The sequence below is a fragment of the Anomaloglossus baeobatrachus genome, unplaced genomic scaffold (genome assembly GCF_048569485.1).
Source record: "Anomaloglossus baeobatrachus isolate aAnoBae1 unplaced genomic scaffold, aAnoBae1.hap1 Scaffold_2651, whole genome shotgun sequence".
Lineage (NCBI taxonomy): Eukaryota > Metazoa > Chordata > Amphibia > Anura > Aromobatidae > Anomaloglossus > Anomaloglossus baeobatrachus.
In genome coordinates, this window is record NW_027442179.1 from 1 (window position 1) to 15,752 (window position 15,752).

The 15,752-nt window shown below is 47.0% G+C and overlaps 12 non-coding genes and 1 pseudogene across 12 annotated transcripts; all 13 read right to left on the reverse strand.

Moving 5' to 3' along the window:
* Positions 1-219: 219 nt before the first annotated feature.
* On the reverse strand, positions 220-412 carry LOC142264403 (U2 spliceosomal RNA). Its single transcript, XR_012730920.1, has one exon. It is a non-coding gene; the product is annotated as a U2 spliceosomal RNA (small nuclear RNA).
* Positions 413-1,100: 688 nt separating this feature from the next.
* Positions 1,101-1,227, reverse strand: LOC142264418 (U2 spliceosomal RNA; annotated as a pseudogene).
* A 1,117-nt stretch (positions 1,228-2,344) lies between these two features.
* LOC142264320 (U2 spliceosomal RNA) lies at positions 2,345-2,535 on the reverse strand. Its single transcript, XR_012730844.1, has one exon. It is a non-coding gene; the product is annotated as a U2 spliceosomal RNA (small nuclear RNA).
* A 1,117-nt stretch (positions 2,536-3,652) lies between these two features.
* Positions 3,653-3,843, reverse strand: LOC142264423 (U2 spliceosomal RNA). The gene has a single exon (XR_012730933.1). It is a non-coding gene; the product is annotated as a U2 spliceosomal RNA (small nuclear RNA).
* A 1,117-nt stretch (positions 3,844-4,960) lies between these two features.
* On the reverse strand, positions 4,961-5,151 carry LOC142264435 (U2 spliceosomal RNA). Its single transcript, XR_012730944.1, has one exon. It is a non-coding gene; the product is annotated as a U2 spliceosomal RNA (small nuclear RNA).
* Positions 5,152-6,268: 1,117 nt separating this feature from the next.
* On the reverse strand, positions 6,269-6,459 carry LOC142264447 (U2 spliceosomal RNA). The gene has a single exon (XR_012730955.1). It is a non-coding gene; the product is annotated as a U2 spliceosomal RNA (small nuclear RNA).
* Positions 6,460-7,576: 1,117 nt separating this feature from the next.
* On the reverse strand, positions 7,577-7,767 carry LOC142264459 (U2 spliceosomal RNA). The gene has a single exon (XR_012730966.1). It is a non-coding gene; the product is annotated as a U2 spliceosomal RNA (small nuclear RNA).
* A 1,117-nt stretch (positions 7,768-8,884) lies between these two features.
* Positions 8,885-9,075, reverse strand: LOC142264326 (U2 spliceosomal RNA). The gene has a single exon (XR_012730850.1). It is a non-coding gene; the product is annotated as a U2 spliceosomal RNA (small nuclear RNA).
* Positions 9,076-10,192: 1,117 nt separating this feature from the next.
* On the reverse strand, positions 10,193-10,383 carry LOC142264338 (U2 spliceosomal RNA). Its single transcript, XR_012730861.1, has one exon. It is a non-coding gene; the product is annotated as a U2 spliceosomal RNA (small nuclear RNA).
* Positions 10,384-11,500: 1,117 nt separating this feature from the next.
* LOC142264351 (U2 spliceosomal RNA) lies at positions 11,501-11,691 on the reverse strand. Its single transcript, XR_012730872.1, has one exon. It is a non-coding gene; the product is annotated as a U2 spliceosomal RNA (small nuclear RNA).
* Positions 11,692-12,808: 1,117 nt separating this feature from the next.
* Positions 12,809-12,999, reverse strand: LOC142264363 (U2 spliceosomal RNA). Its single transcript, XR_012730883.1, has one exon. It is a non-coding gene; the product is annotated as a U2 spliceosomal RNA (small nuclear RNA).
* A 1,117-nt stretch (positions 13,000-14,116) lies between these two features.
* LOC142264375 (U2 spliceosomal RNA) lies at positions 14,117-14,307 on the reverse strand. Its single transcript, XR_012730894.1, has one exon. It is a non-coding gene; the product is annotated as a U2 spliceosomal RNA (small nuclear RNA).
* Positions 14,308-15,424: 1,117 nt separating this feature from the next.
* Positions 15,425-15,615, reverse strand: LOC142264387 (U2 spliceosomal RNA). Its single transcript, XR_012730905.1, has one exon. It is a non-coding gene; the product is annotated as a U2 spliceosomal RNA (small nuclear RNA).
* Between the last annotated feature and the right edge of the window lie 137 nt (positions 15,616-15,752).

The following is a 15,752-nucleotide window of genomic DNA, read 5'->3' on the forward strand; positions in this document are numbered from 1 at the left end:
AAGGGATCTATTCCATTCAATTACACATGATCTAGATTAGACTGACAACAAGATACTGCACGGGACATAGCAGAGTTGGTGAAGTTGAGTGGTGATGAGTTTGCTATTTGGATGAATAAAGCAAGTAAAAAGTGTGTTAGATAAAAATTCATTTCAATTCGCTAATCGGGCTAATATGAATCAGGTGAATCGAGTTCTGCTTTTGGAAACTGGGTTAAGAAGGGGTGCACCGTTCCTGGAGGTACTGCAATACCAGGTCAATGCGTGGAGTGGACAGAGCAAGCTCTTTTTCCATCTCCCTGTTCTAAAAATCCATTTAATATATGGTCCCCAGATAGGGGACGTATCAGATATTAAACTGATAAGAACAGATTTTTGATTTAATGAAGCTTTCCAAAGCACCGCAAAAAATGCATGACCGAAGTCACACCAAAAGCAGTGCAAAGGCTAGGATTCGTGTGGACCCCTCCGTGAGGAGAGGGTCCCCAAAAATCAACCCCGTCCCTCCGAGCCAGAAGGCCACAGCAAGGGTCAGGGATCTTCGGTGCTCCCCCAAGCCGAAGCCTGGTTGAGCCTTGTCGTTGCTCCCAGCGTCCACCCAGGCATCTTACCCAAGTGGAGTAGAGAGCTACTAGTTGTTGGTTTCGCAGCCGAAACTGCCCGGACCGTCAACCGGTGTTGGTTTCTCAGCCCAAGGCTAACCGGACCTCCAACCGGGTGTTGGTTTCTCAGCCGAAGCTGACCCGGACCTCCAACCGGGTGTTGGTTTCTCAGCCGAAGCTGACCCAGACCTCCAACCGGGTGTTGGTTTCTCAGCCGAAGCTGACCCGGACCTCCAACCGGGTGTTGGTTTCTCAGCCCAAAGCTGAACGGACCTCCGACCATGATTATAAAAATTTCCCTTCCTAGCCAGAAGGCCGGGATAGAGCAATATGCTCAGAAAGTATGAAAGGGCAAGGTACGGTGTGCTACAGAGCCCAAGGCTCGCCGGGGTCCCAAGCCAGCAAGCTCAGACTCACTCCAGGGTCGTCAGTCCTGGGGCACATTGCACCATAGCCCCCACACTTACTCAGTCTAATAGCCTCGATCCTGGTAGGGCCATGTTTTCCTCTAGATGAATATACTATACATCAAGAGTACTAGCAAGCGCAACCTTCCAGTGTGCATTGCATCTGCCGAGCCTCACAGATACTACACTTGATCTTAGCCAAAAGGCCGAGAAGCGATAACCAGAATTGGTTTGGGCCTCGAGTGGCACCCTGGCCTATGCCGGACACATCTTAGGGAGAGAGAGCGAGAGGGAGACAAACCCACGCCTACACAAGACATTTTGTCACCCAAGCCAACCATTGAAAAGGCTGCTTTGCAGAGCAAAAACAAGAAGAATGGTGCGTTTTGCAGCCGCCGCCCACTGCAATGAATCTGAATAACTCCTCCTTTAGGGCGCAAGCAACTCCCCTCCCCCTTGCAGTCTTTCCAATTCACGATACAAAAAGACGGACAGGACAGGTTGCCTGACTTTCCGTCACTGCCACCCTTTGCCATCCTTACCCGTAGAAAGCCCTTTCATCATCCCCAAACCCTAATCTTTTCCCTTTCCTTCCCAGCCCCCAAACCCTGCCCTCTGTACCTTTCTCACCACCCGCTTCCCTTCTCCTGTCATCCCCCTACCACCCGGGAAAAAAAGAGATTGCCCCCTCCTTCCACTAGCCCACCCTCCCACCCAAAGAACAACTTCTTCTGCGCAGCTTGTTTTCTAGGCAGCAGCGCTATTGTGATGTCATCGGGGGGCATTGTGACAAGCCGCCAGTGTTCCGTCTCTTCATGTTGTGCACTGTTCAAACCGAAAATACATCAACAGGCAGGCTACAGAAAAGCTTACTAACAAAGGTTAGAGAGGGGCTTTCTCAGAGGGCTTTTTACAGTTTGTCTATTCCCAATTAGCCGGTTTAGTATACTTAATGAAAGTACTAATTCTTTCATAGGCCGCCCATTCTTAGTATTTGACGTTCAGGTAACAACAGGTAACTTTATTTGGAGTGGAAGCAGAGAGATAACACCAGATGCCAATTGTAGATCCTCTCACACCTGTGGTCACTGCAGCATCTGACTCCACTTTGTCCAAAAGGGATCTATTCCATTCAATTACACATGATCTAGATTAGACTGACAACAAGATACTGCACGGGACATAGCAGAGTTGGTGAAGTTGAGTGGTGATGAGTTTGCTATTTGGATGAATAAAGCAAGTAAAAAGTGTGTTAGATAAAAATTCATTTCAATTCGCTAATCGGGCTAATATGAATCAGGTGAATCGAGTTCTGCTTTTGGAAACTGGGTTAAGAAGGGGTGCACCGTTCCTGGAGGTACTGCAATACCAGGTCAATGCGTGGAGTGGACAGAGCAAGCTCTTTTTCCATCTCCCTGTTCTAAAAATCCATTTAATATATGGTCCCCAGATAGGGGACGTATCAGATATTAAACTGATAAGAACAGATACTACACTTGATCTTAGCCAAAAGGCCGAGAAGCGATAACCAGAATTGGTTTGGGCCTCGAGTGGCACCCTGGCCTATGCCGGACACATCTTAGGGAGAGAGAGCGAGAGGGAGACAAACCCACGCCTACACAAGACATTTTGTCACCCAAGCCAACCCTTGAAAAGGCTGCTTTGCAGAGCAAAAACAAGAAGAATGGTGCGTTTTGCAGCCGCCGCCCACTGCAATGAATCTGAATAACTCCTCCTTTAGGGCGCAAGCAACTCCCCTCCCCCTTGCAGTCTTTCCAATTCACGATACAAAAAGATGGACAGGACAGGTTGCCTGACTTTCCGTCACTGCCACCCTTTGCCATCCTTACCCGTAGAAAGCCCTTTCATCATCCCCAAACCCTAATCTTTTCCCTTTCCTTCCCAGCCCCCAAACCCTGCCCTCTGTACCTTTCTCACCACCCGCTTCCCTTCTCCTGTCATCCCCCTACCACCCGGGAAAAAAAGAGATTGCCCCCTCCTTCCACTAGCCCACCCTCCCACCCAAAGAACAACTTCTTCTGCGCAGCTTGTTTTCTAGGCAGCAGCGCTATTGTGATGTCATCGGGGGGCATTGTGACAAGCCGCCAGTGTTCCGTCTCTTCATGTTGTGCACTGTTCAAACCGAAAATACATCAACAGGCAGGCTACAGAAAAGCTTACTAACAAAGGTTAGAGAGGGGCTTTCTCAGAGGGCTTTTTACAGTTTGTCTATTCCCAATTAGCCGGTTTAGTATACTTAATGAAAGTACTAATTCTTTCATAGGCCGCCCATTCTTAGTATTTGACGTTCAGGTAACAACAGGTAACTTTATTTGGAGTGGAAGCAGAGAGATAACACCAGATGCCAATTGTAGATCCTCTCACACCTGTGGTCACTGCAGCATCTGACTCCACTTTGTCCAAAAGGGATCTATTCCATTCAATTACACATGATCTAGATTAGACTGACAACAAGATACTGCACGGGACATAGCAGAGTTGGTGAAGTTGAGTGGTGATGAGTTTGCTATTTGGATGAATAAAGCAAGTAAAAAGTGTGTTAGATAAAAATTCATTTCAATTCGCTAATCGGGCTAATATGAATCAGGTGAATCGAGTTCTGCTTTTGGAAACTGGGTTAAGAAGGGGTGCACCGTTCCTGGAGGTACTGCAATACCAGGTCAATGCGTGGAGTGGACAGAGCAAGCTCTTTTTCCATCTCCCTGTTCTAAAAATCCATTTAATATATGGTCCCCAGATAGGGGACGTATCAGATATTAAACTGATAAGAACAGATACTACACTTGATCTTAGCCAAAAGGCCGAGAAGCGATAACCAGAATTGGTTTGGGCCTCGAGTGGCACCCTGGCCTATGCCGGACACATCTTAGGGAGAGAGAGCGAGAGGGAGACAAACCCACGCCTACACAAGACATTTTGTCACCCAAGCCAACCCTTGAAAAGGCTGCTTTGCAGAGCAAAAACAAGAAGAATGGTGCGTTTTGCAGCCGCCGCCCACTGCAATGAATCTGAATAACTCCTCCTTTAGGGCGCAAGCAACTCCCCTCCCCCTTGCAGTCTTTCCAATTCACGATACAAAAAGACGGACAGGACAGGTTGCCTGACTTTCCGTCACTGCCACCCTTTGCCATCCTTACCCGTAGAAAGCCCTTTCATCATCCCCAAACCCTAATCTTTTCCCTTTCCTTCCCAGCCCCCAAACCCTGCCCTCTGTACCTTTCTCACCACCCGCTTCCCTTCTCCTGTCATCCCCCTACCACCCGGGAAAAAAAGAGATTGCCCCCTCCTTCCACTAGCCCACCCTCCCACCCAAAGAACAACTTCTTCTGCGCAGCTTGTTTTCTAGGCAGCAGCGCTATTGTGATGTCATCGGGGGGCATTGTGACAAGCCGCCAGTGTTCCGTCTCTTCATGTTGTGCACTGTTCAAACCGAAAATACATCAACAGGCAGGCTACAGAAAAGCTTACTAACAAAGGTTAGAGAGGGGCTTTCTCAGAGGGCTTTTTACAGTTTGTCTATTCCCAATTAGCCGGTTTAGTATACTTAATGAAAGTACTAATTATTTCATAGGCCGCCCATTCTTAGTATTTGACGTTCAGGTAACAACAGGTAACTTTATTTGGAGTGGAAGCAGAGAGATAACACCAGATGCCAATTGTAGATCCTCTCACACCTGTGGTCACTGCAGCATCTGACTCCACTTTGTCCAAAAGGGATCTATTCCATTCAATTACACATGATCTAGATTAGACTGACAACAAGATACTGCACGGGACATAGCAGAGTTGGTGAAGTTGAGTGGTGATGAGTTTGCTATTTGGATGAATAAAGCAAGTAAAAAGTGTGTTAGATAAAAATTCATTTCAATTCGCTAATCGGGCTAATATGAATCAGGTGAATCGAGTTCTGCTTTTGGAAACTGGGTTAAGAAGGGGTGCACCGTTCCTGGAGGTACTGCAATACCAGGTCAATGCGTGGAGTGGACAGAGCAAGCTCTTTTTCCATCTCCCTGTTCTAAAAATCCATTTAATATATGGTCCCCAGATAGGGGACGTATCAGATATTAAACTGATAAGAACAGATACTACACTTGATCTTAGCCAAAAGGCCGAGAAGCGATAACCAGAATTGGTTTGGGCCTCGAGTGGCACCCTGGCCTATGCCGGACACATCTTAGGGAGAGAGAGCGAGAGGGAGACAAACCCACGCCTACACAAGACATTTTGTCACCCAAGCCAACCCTTGAAAAGGCTGCTTTGCAGAGCAAAAACAAGAAGAATGGTGCGTTTTGCAGCCGCCGCCCACTGCAATGAATCTGAATAACTCCTCCTTTAGGGCGCAAGCAACTCCCCTCCCCCTTGCAGTCTTTCCAATTCACGATACAAAAAGACGGACAGGACAGGTTGCCTGACTTTCCGTCACTGCCACCCTTTGCCATCCTTACCCGTAGAAAGCCCTTTCATCATCCCCAAACCCTAATCTTTTCCCTTTCCTTCCCAGCCCCCAAACCCTGCCCTCTGTACCTTTCTCACCACCCGCTTCCCTTCTCCTGTCATCCCCCTACCACCCGGGAAAAAAAGAGATTGCCCCCTCCTTCCACTAGCCCACCCTCCCACCCAAAGAACAACTTCTTCTGCGCAGCTTGTTTTCTAGGCAGCAGCGCTATTGTGATGTCATCGGGGGGCATTGTGACAAGCCGCCAGTGTTCCGTCTCTTCATGTTGTGCACTGTTCAAACCGAAAATACATCAACAGGCAGGCTACAGAAAAGCTTACTAACAAAGGTTAGAGAGGGGCTTTCTCAGAGGGCTTTTTACAGTTTGTCTATTCCCAATTAGCCGGTTTAGTATACTTAATGAAAGTACTAATTCTTTCATAGGCCGCCCATTCTTAGTATTTGACGTTCAGGTAACAACAGGTAACTTTATTTGGAGTGGAAGCAGAGAGATAACACCAGATGCCAATTGTAGATCCTCTCACACCTGTGGTCACTGCAGCATCTGACTCCACTTTGTCCAAAAGGGATCTATTCCATTCAATTACACATGATCTAGATTAGACTGACAACAAGATACTGCACGGGACATAGCAGAGTTGGTGAAGTTGAGTGGTGATGAGTTTGCTATTTGGATGAATAAAGCAAGTAAAAAGTGTGTTAGATAAAAATTCATTTCAATTCGCTAATCGGGCTAATATGAATCAGGTGAATCGAGTTCTGCTTTTGGAAACTGGGTTAAGAAGGGGTGCACCGTTCCTGGAGGTACTGCAATACCAGGTCAATGCGTGGAGTGGACAGAGCAAGCTCTTTTTCCATCTCCCTGTTCTAAAAATCCATTTAATATATGGTCCCCAGATAGGGGACGTATCAGATATTAAACTGATAAGAACAGATACTACACTTGATCTTAGCCAAAAGGCCGAGAAGCGATAACCAGAATTGGTTTGGGCCTCGAGTGGCACCCTGGCCTATGCCGGACACATCTTAGGGAGAGAGAGCGAGAGGGAGACAAACCCACGCCTACACAAGACATTTTGTCACCCAAGCCAACCCTTGAAAAGGCTGCTTTGCAGAGCAAAAACAAGAAGAATGGTGCGTTTTGCAGCCGCCGCCCACTGCAATGAATCTGAATAACTCCTCCTTTAGGGCGCAAGCAACTCCCCTCCCCCTTGCAGTCTTTCCAATTCACGATACAAAAAGACGGACAGGACAGGTTGCCTGACTTTCCGTCACTGCCACCCTTTGCCATCCTTACCCGTAGAAAGCCCTTTCATCATCCCCAAACCCTAATCTTTTCCCTTTCCTTCCCAGCCCCCAAACCCTGCCCTCTGTACCTTTCTCACCACCCGCTTCCCTTCTCCTGTCATCCCCCTACCACCCGGGAAAAAAAGAGATTGCCCCCTCCTTCCACTAGCCCACCCTCCCACCCAAAGAACAACTTCTTCTGCGCAGCTTGTTTTCTAGGCAGCAGCGCTATTGTGATGTCATCGGGGGGCATTGTGACAAGCCGCCAGTGTTCCGTCTCTTCATGTTGTGCACTGTTCAAACCGAAAATACATCAACAGGCAGGCTACAGAAAAGCTTACTAACAAAGGTTAGAGAGGGGCTTTCTCAGAGGGCTTTTTACAGTTTGTCTATTCCCAATTAGCCGGTTTAGTATACTTAATGAAAGTACTAATTCTTTCATAGGCCGCCCATTCTTAGTATTTGACGTTCAGGTAACAACAGGTAACTTTATTTGGAGTGGAAGCAGAGAGATAACACCAGATGCCAATTGTAGATCCTCTCACACCTGTGGTCACTGCAGCATCTGACTCCACTTTGTCCAAAAGGGATCTATTCCATTCAATTACACATGATCTAGATTAGACTGACAACAAGATACTGCACGGGACATAGCAGAGTTGGTGAAGTTGAGTGGTGATGAGTTTGCTATTTGGATGAATAAAGCAAGTAAAAAGTGTGTTAGATAAAAATTCATTTCAATTCGCTAATCGGGCTAATATGAATCAGGTGAATCGAGTTCTGCTTTTGGAAACTGGGTTAAGAAGGGGTGCACCGTTCCTGGAGGTACTGCAATACCAGGTCAATGCGTGGAGTGGACAGAGCAAGCTCTTTTTCCATCTCCCTGTTCTAAAAATCCATTTAATATATGGTCCCCAGATAGGGGACGTATCAGATATTAAACTGATAAGAACAGATACTACACTTGATCTTAGCCAAAAGGCCGAGAAGCGATAACCAGAATTGGTTTGGGCCTCGAGTGGCACCCTGGCCTATGCCGGACACATCTTAGGGAGAGAGAGCGAGAGGGAGACAAACCCACGCCTACACAAGACATTTTGTCACCCAAGCCAACCCTTGAAAAGGCTGCTTTGCAGAGCAAAAACAAGAAGAATGGTGCGTTTTGCAGCCGCCGCCCACTGCAATGAATCTGAATAACTCCTCCTTTAGGGCGCAAGCAACTCCCCTCCCCCTTGCAGTCTTTCCAATTCACGATACAAAAAGACGGACAGGACAGGTTGCCTGACTTTCCGTCACTGCCACCCTTTGCCATCCTTACCCGTAGAAAGCCCTTTCATCATCCCCAAACCCTAATCTTTTCCCTTTCCTTCCCAGCCCCCAAACCCTGCCCTCTGTACCTTTCTCACCACCCGCTTCCCTTCTCCTGTCATCCCCCTACCACCCGGGAAAAAAAGAGATTGCCCCCTCCTTCCACTAGCCCACCCTCCCACCCAAAGAACAACTTCTTCTGCGCAGCTTGTTTTCTAGGCAGCAGCGCTATTGTGATGTCATCGGGGGGCATTGTGACAAGCCGCCAGTGTTCCGTCTCTTCATGTTGTGCACTGTTCAAACCGAAAATACATCAACAGGCAGGCTACAGAAAAGCTTACTAACAAAGGTTAGAGAGGGGCTTTCTCAGAGGGCTTTTTACAGTTTGTCTATTCCCAATTAGCCGGTTTAGTATACTTAATGAAAGTACTAATTCTTTCATAGGCCGCCCATTCTTAGTATTTGACGTTCAGGTAACAACAGGTAACTTTATTTGGAGTGGAAGCAGAGAGATAACACCAGATGCCAATTGTAGATCCTCTCACACCTGTGGTCACTGCAGCATCTGACTCCACTTTGTCCAAAAGGGATCTATTCCATTCAATTACACATGATCTAGATTAGACTGACAACAAGATACTGCACGGGACATAGCAGAGTTGGTGAAGTTGAGTGGTGATGAGTTTGCTATTTGGATGAATAAAGCAAGTAAAAAGTGTGTTAGATAAAAATTCATTTCAATTCGCTAATCGGGCTAATATGAATCAGGTGAATCGAGTTCTGCTTTTGGAAACTGGGTTAAGAAGGGGTGCACCGTTCCTGGAGGTACTGCAATACCAGGTCAATGCGTGGAGTGGACAGAGCAAGCTCTTTTTCCATCTCCCTGTTCTAAAAATCCATTTAATATATGGTCCCCAGATAGGGGACGTATCAGATATTAAACTGATAAGAACAGATACTACACTTGATCTTAGCCAAAAGGCCGAGAAGCGATAACCAGAATTGGTTTGGGCCTCGAGTGGCACCCTGGCCTATGCCGGACACATCTTAGGGAGAGAGAGCGAGAGGGAGACAAACCCACGCCTACACAAGACATTTTGTCACCCAAGCCAACCCTTGAAAAGGCTGCTTTGCAGAGCAAAAACAAGAAGAATGGTGCGTTTTGCAGCCGCCGCCCACTGCAATGAATCTGAATAACTCCTCCTTTAGGGCGCAAGCAACTCCCCTCCCCCTTGCAGTCTTTCCAATTCACGATACAAAAAGACGGACAGGACAGGTTGCCTGACTTTCCGTCACTGCCACCCTTTGCCATCCTTACCCGTAGAAAGCCCTTTCATCATCCCCAAACCCTAATCTTTTCCCTTTCCTTCCCAGCCCCCAAACCCTGCCCTCTGTACCTTTCTCACCACCCGCTTCCCTTCTCCTGTCATCCCCCTACCACCCGGGAAAAAAAGAGATTGCCCCCTCCTTCCACTAGCCCACCCTCCCACCCAAAGAACAACTTCTTCTGCGCAGCTTGTTTTCTAGGCAGCAGCGCTATTGTGATGTCATCGGGGGGCATTGTGACAAGCCGCCAGTGTTCCGTCTCTTCATGTTGTGCACTGTTCAAACCGAAAATACATCAACAGGCAGGCTACAGAAAAGCTTACTAACAAAGGTTAGAGAGGGGCTTTCTCAGAGGGCTTTTTACAGTTTGTCTATTCCCAATTAGCCGGTTTAGTATACTTAATGAAAGTACTAATTCTTTCATAGGCCGCCCATTCTTAGTATTTGACGTTCAGGTAACAACAGGTAACTTTATTTGGAGTGGAAGCAGAGAGATAACACCAGATGCCAATTGTAGATCCTCTCACACCTGTGGTCACTGCAGCATCTGACTCCACTTTGTCCAAAAGGGATCTATTCCATTCAATTACACATGATCTAGATTAGACTGACAACAAGATACTGCACGGGACATAGCAGAGTTGGTGAAGTTGAGTGGTGATGAGTTTGCTATTTGGATGAATAAAGCAAGTAAAAAGTGTGTTAGATAAAAATTCATTTCAATTCGCTAATCGGGCTAATATGAATCAGGTGAATCGAGTTCTGCTTTTGGAAACTGGGTTAAGAAGGGGTGCACCGTTCCTGGAGGTACTGCAATACCAGGTCAATGCGTGGAGTGGACAGAGCAAGCTCTTTTTCCATCTCCCTGTTCTAAAAATCCATTTAATATATGGTCCCCAGATAGGGGACGTATCAGATATTAAACTGATAAGAACAGATACTACACTTGATCTTAGCCAAAAGGCCGAGAAGCGATAACCAGAATTGGTTTGGGCCTCGAGTGGCACCCTGGCCTATGCCGGACACATCTTAGGGAGAGAGAGCGAGAGGGAGACAAACCCACGCCTACACAAGACATTTTGTCACCCAAGCCAACCCTTGAAAAGGCTGCTTTGCAGAGCAAAAACAAGAAGAATGGTGCGTTTTGCAGCCGCCGCCCACTGCAATGAATCTGAATAACTCCTCCTTTAGGGCGCAAGCAACTCCCCTCCCCCTTGCAGTCTTTCCAATTCACGATACAAAAAGACGGACAGGACAGGTTGCCTGACTTTCCGTCACTGCCACCCTTTGCCATCCTTACCCGTAGAAAGCCCTTTCATCATCCCCAAACCCTAATCTTTTCCCTTTCCTTCCCAGCCCCCAAACCCTGCCCTCTGTACCTTTCTCACCACCCGCTTCCCTTCTCCTGTCATCCCCCTACCACCCGGGAAAAAAAGAGATTGCCCCCTCCTTCCACTAGCCCACCCTCCCACCCAAAGAACAACTTCTTCTGCGCAGCTTGTTTTCTAGGCAGCAGCGCTATTGTGATGTCATCGGGGGGCATTGTGACAAGCCGCCAGTGTTCCGTCTCTTCATGTTGTGCACTGTTCAAACCGAAAATACATCAACAGGCAGGCTACAGAAAAGCTTACTAACAAAGGTTAGAGAGGGGCTTTCTCAGAGGGCTTTTTACAGTTTGTCTATTCCCAATTAGCCGGTTTAGTATACTTAATGAAAGTACTAATTCTTTCATAGGCCGCCCATTCTTAGTATTTGACGTTCAGGTAACAACAGGTAACTTTATTTGGAGTGGAAGCAGAGAGATAACACCAGATGCCAATTGTAGATCCTCTCACACCTGTGGTCACTGCAGCATCTGACTCCACTTTGTCCAAAAGGGATCTATTCCATTCAATTACACATGATCTAGATTAGACTGACAACAAGATACTGCACGGGACATAGCAGAGTTGGTGAAGTTGAGTGGTGATGAGTTTGCTATTTGGATGAATAAAGCAAGTAAAAAGTGTGTTAGATAAAAATTCATTTCAATTCGCTAATCGGGCTAATATGAATCAGGTGAATCGAGTTCTGCTTTTGGAAACTGGGTTAAGAAGGGGTGCACCGTTCCTGGAGGTACTGCAATACCAGGTCAATGCGTGGAGTGGACAGAGCAAGCTCTTTTTCCATCTCCCTGTTCTAAAAATCCATTTAATATATGGTCCCCAGATAGGGGACGTATCAGATATTAAACTGATAAGAACAGATACTACACTTGATCTTAGCCAAAAGGCCGAGAAGCGATAACCAGAATTGGTTTGGGCCTCGAGTGGCACCCTGGCCTATGCCGGACACATCTTAGGGAGAGAGAGCGAGAGGGAGACAAACCCACGCCTACACAAGACATTTTGTCACCCAAGCCAACCCTTGAAAAGGCTGCTTTGCAGAGCAAAAACAAGAAGAATGGTGCGTTTTGCAGCCGCCGCCCACTGCAATGAATCTGAATAACTCCTCCTTTAGGGCGCAAGCAACTCCCCTCCCCCTTGCAGTCTTTCCAATTCACGATACAAAAAGACGGACAGGACAGGTTGCCTGACTTTCCGTCACTGCCACCCTTTGCCATCCTTACCCGTAGAAAGCCCTTTCATCATCCCCAAACCCTAATCTTTTCCCTTTCCTTCCCAGCCCCCAAACCCTGCCCTCTGTACCTTTCTCACCACCCGCTTCCCTTCTCCTGTCATCCCCCTACCACCCGGGAAAAAAAGAGATTGCCCCCTCCTTCCACTAGCCCACCCTCCCACCCAAAGAACAACTTCTTCTGCGCAGCTTGTTTTCTAGGCAGCAGCGCTATTGTGATGTCATCGGGGGGCATTGTGACAAGCCGCCAGTGTTCCGTCTCTTCATGTTGTGCACTGTTCAAACCGAAAATACATCAACAGGCAGGCTACAGAAAAGCTTACTAACAAAGGTTAGAGAGGGGCTTTCTCAGAGGGCTTTTTACAGTTTGTCTATTCCCAATTAGCCGGTTTAGTATACTTAATGAAAGTACTAATTCTTTCATAGGCCGCCCATTCTTAGTATTTGACGTTCAGGTAACAACAGGTAACTTTATTTGGAGTGGAAGCAGAGAGATAACACCAGATGCCAATTGTAGATCCTCTCACACCTGTGGTCACTGCAGCATCTGACTCCACTTTGTCCAAAAGGGATCTATTCCATTCAATTACACATGATCTAGATTAGACTGACAACAAGATACTGCACGGGACATAGCAGAGTTGGTGAAGTTGAGTGGTGATGAGTTTGCTATTTGGATGAATAAAGCAAGTAAAAAGTGTGTTAGATAAAAATTCATTTCAATTCGCTAATCGGGCTAATATGAATCAGGTGAATCGAGTTCTGCTTTTGGAAACTGGGTTAAGAAGGGGTGCACCGTTCCTGGAGGTACTGCAATACCAGGTCAATGCGTGGAGTGGACAGAGCAAGCTCTTTTTCCATCTCCCTGTTCTAAAAATCCATTTAATATATGGTCCCCAGATAGGGGACGTATCAGATATTAAACTGATAAGAACAGATACTACACTTGATCTTAGCCAAAAGGCCGAGAAGCGATAACCAGAATTGGTTTGGGCCTCGAGTGGCACCCTGGCCTATGCCGGACACATCTTAGGGAGAGAGAGCGAGAGGGAGACAAACCCACGCCTACACAAGACATTTTGTCACCCAAGCCAACCCTTGAAAAGGCTGCTTTGCAGAGCAAAAACAAGAAGAATGGTGCGTTTTGCAGCCGCCGCCCACTGCAATGAATCTGAATAACTCCTCCTTTAGGGCGCAAGCAACTCCCCTCCCCCTTGCAGTCTTTCCAATTCACGATACAAAAAGACGGACAGGACAGGTTGCCTGACTTTCCGTCACTGCCACCCTTTGCCATCCTTACCCGTAGAAAGCCCTTTCATCATCCCCAAACCCTAATCTTTTCCCTTTCCTTCCCAGCCCCCAAACCCTGCCCTCTGTACCTTTCTCACCACCCGCTTCCCTTCTCCTGTCATCCCCCTACCACCCGGGAAAAAAAGAGATTGCCCCCTCCTTCCACTAGCCCACCCTCCCACCCAAAGAACAACTTCTTCTGCGCAGCTTGTTTTCTAGGCAGCAGCGCTATTGTGATGTCATCGGGGGGCATTGTGACAAGCCGCCAGTGTTCCGTCTCTTCATGTTGTGCACTGTTCAAACCGAAAATACATCAACAGGCAGGCTACAGAAAAGCTTACTAACAAAGGTTAGAGAGGGGCTTTCTCAGAGGGCTTTTTACAGTTTGTCTATTCCCAATTAGCCGGTTTAGTATACTTAATGAAAGTACTAATTCTTTCATAGGCCGCCCATTCTTAGTATTTGACGTTCAGGTAACAACAGGTAACTTTATTTGGAGTGGAAGCAGAGAGATAACACCAGATGCCAATTGTAGATCCTCTCACACCTGTGGTCACTGCAGCATCTGACTCCACTTTGTCCAAAAGGGATCTATTCCATTCAATTACACATGATCTAGATTAGACTGACAACAAGATACTGCACGGGACATAGCAGAGTTGGTGAAGTTGAGTGGTGATGAGTTTGCTATTTGGATGAATAAAGCAAGTAAAAAGTGTGTTAGATAAAAATTCATTTCAATTCGCTAATCGGGCTAATATGAATCAGGTGAATCGAGTTCTGCTTTTGGAAACTGGGTTAAGAAGGGGTGCACCGTTCCTGGAGGTACTGCAATACCAGGTCAATGCGTGGAGTGGACAGAGCAAGCTCTTTTTCCATCTCCCTGTTCTAAAAATCCATTTAATATATGGTCCCCAGATAGGGGACGTATCAGATATTAAACTGATAAGAACAGATACTACACTTGATCTTAGCCAAAAGGCCGAGAAGCGATAACCAGAATTGGTTTGGGCCTCGAGTGGCACCCTGGCCTATGCCGGACACATCTTAGGGAGAGAGAGCGAGAGGGAGACAAACCCACGCCTACACAAGACATTTTGTCACCCAAGCCAACCCTTGAAAAGGCTGCTTTGCAGAGCAAAAACAAGAAGAATGGTGCGTTTTGCAGCCGCCGCCCACTGCAATGAATCTGAATAACTCCTCCTTTAGGGCGCAAGCAACTCCCCTCCCCCTTGCAGTCTTTCCAATTCACGATACAAAAAGACGGACAGGACAGGTTGCCTGACTTTCCGTCACTGCCACCCTTTGCCATCCTTACCCGTAGAAAGCCCTTTCATCATCCCCAAACCCTAATCTTTTCCCTTTCCTTCCCAGCCCCCAAACCCTGCCCTCTGTACCTTTCTCACCACCCGCTTCCCTTCTCCTGTCATCCCCCTACCACCCGGGAAAAAAAGAGATTGCCCCCTCCTTCCACTAGCCCACCCTCCCACCCAAAGAACAACTTCTTCTGCGCAGCTTGTTTTCTAGGCAGCAGCGCTATTGTGATGTCATCGGGGGGCATTGTGACAAGCCGCCAGTGTTCCGTCTCTTCATGTTGTGCACTGTTCAAACCGAAAATACATCAACAGGCAGGCTACAGAAAAGCTTACTAACAAAGGTTAGAGAGGGGCTTTCTCAGAGGGCTTTTTACAGTTTGTCTATTCCCAATTAGCCGGTTTAGTATACTTAATGAAAGTACTAATTCTTTCATAGGCCGCCCATTCTTAGTATTTGACGTTCAGGTAACAACAGGTAACTTTATTTGGAGTGGAAGCAGAGAGATAACACCAGATGCCAATTGTAGATCCTCTCACACCTGTGGTCACTGCAGCATCTGACTCCACTTTGTCCAAAAGGGATCTATTCCATTCAATTACACATGATCTAGATTAGACTGACAACAAGATACTGCACGGGACATAGCAGAGTTGGTGAAGTTGAGTGGTGATGAGTTTGCTATTTGGATGAATAAAGCAAGTAAAAAGTGTGTTAGATAAAAATTCATTTCAATTCGCTAATCGGGCTAATATGAATCAGGTGAATCGAGTTCTGCTTTTGGAAACTGGGTTAAGAAGGGGTGCACCGTTCCTGGAGGTACTGCAATACCAGGTCAATGCGTGGAGTGGACAGAGCAAGCTCTTTTTCCATCTCCCTGTTCTAAAAATCCATTTAATATATGGTCCCCAGATAGGGGACGTATCAGATATTAAACTGATAAGAACAGATACTACACTTGATCTTAGCCAAAAGGCCGAGAAGCGATAACCAGAATTGGTTTGGGCCTCGAGTGGCACCCTGGCCTATGCCGGACACATCTTAGGGAGAGAGAGCGAGAGGGAGACAAACCCACGCCTACACAAGACATTTTGTCACCCAAGCCAACCCTTGAAAAGGCTGCTT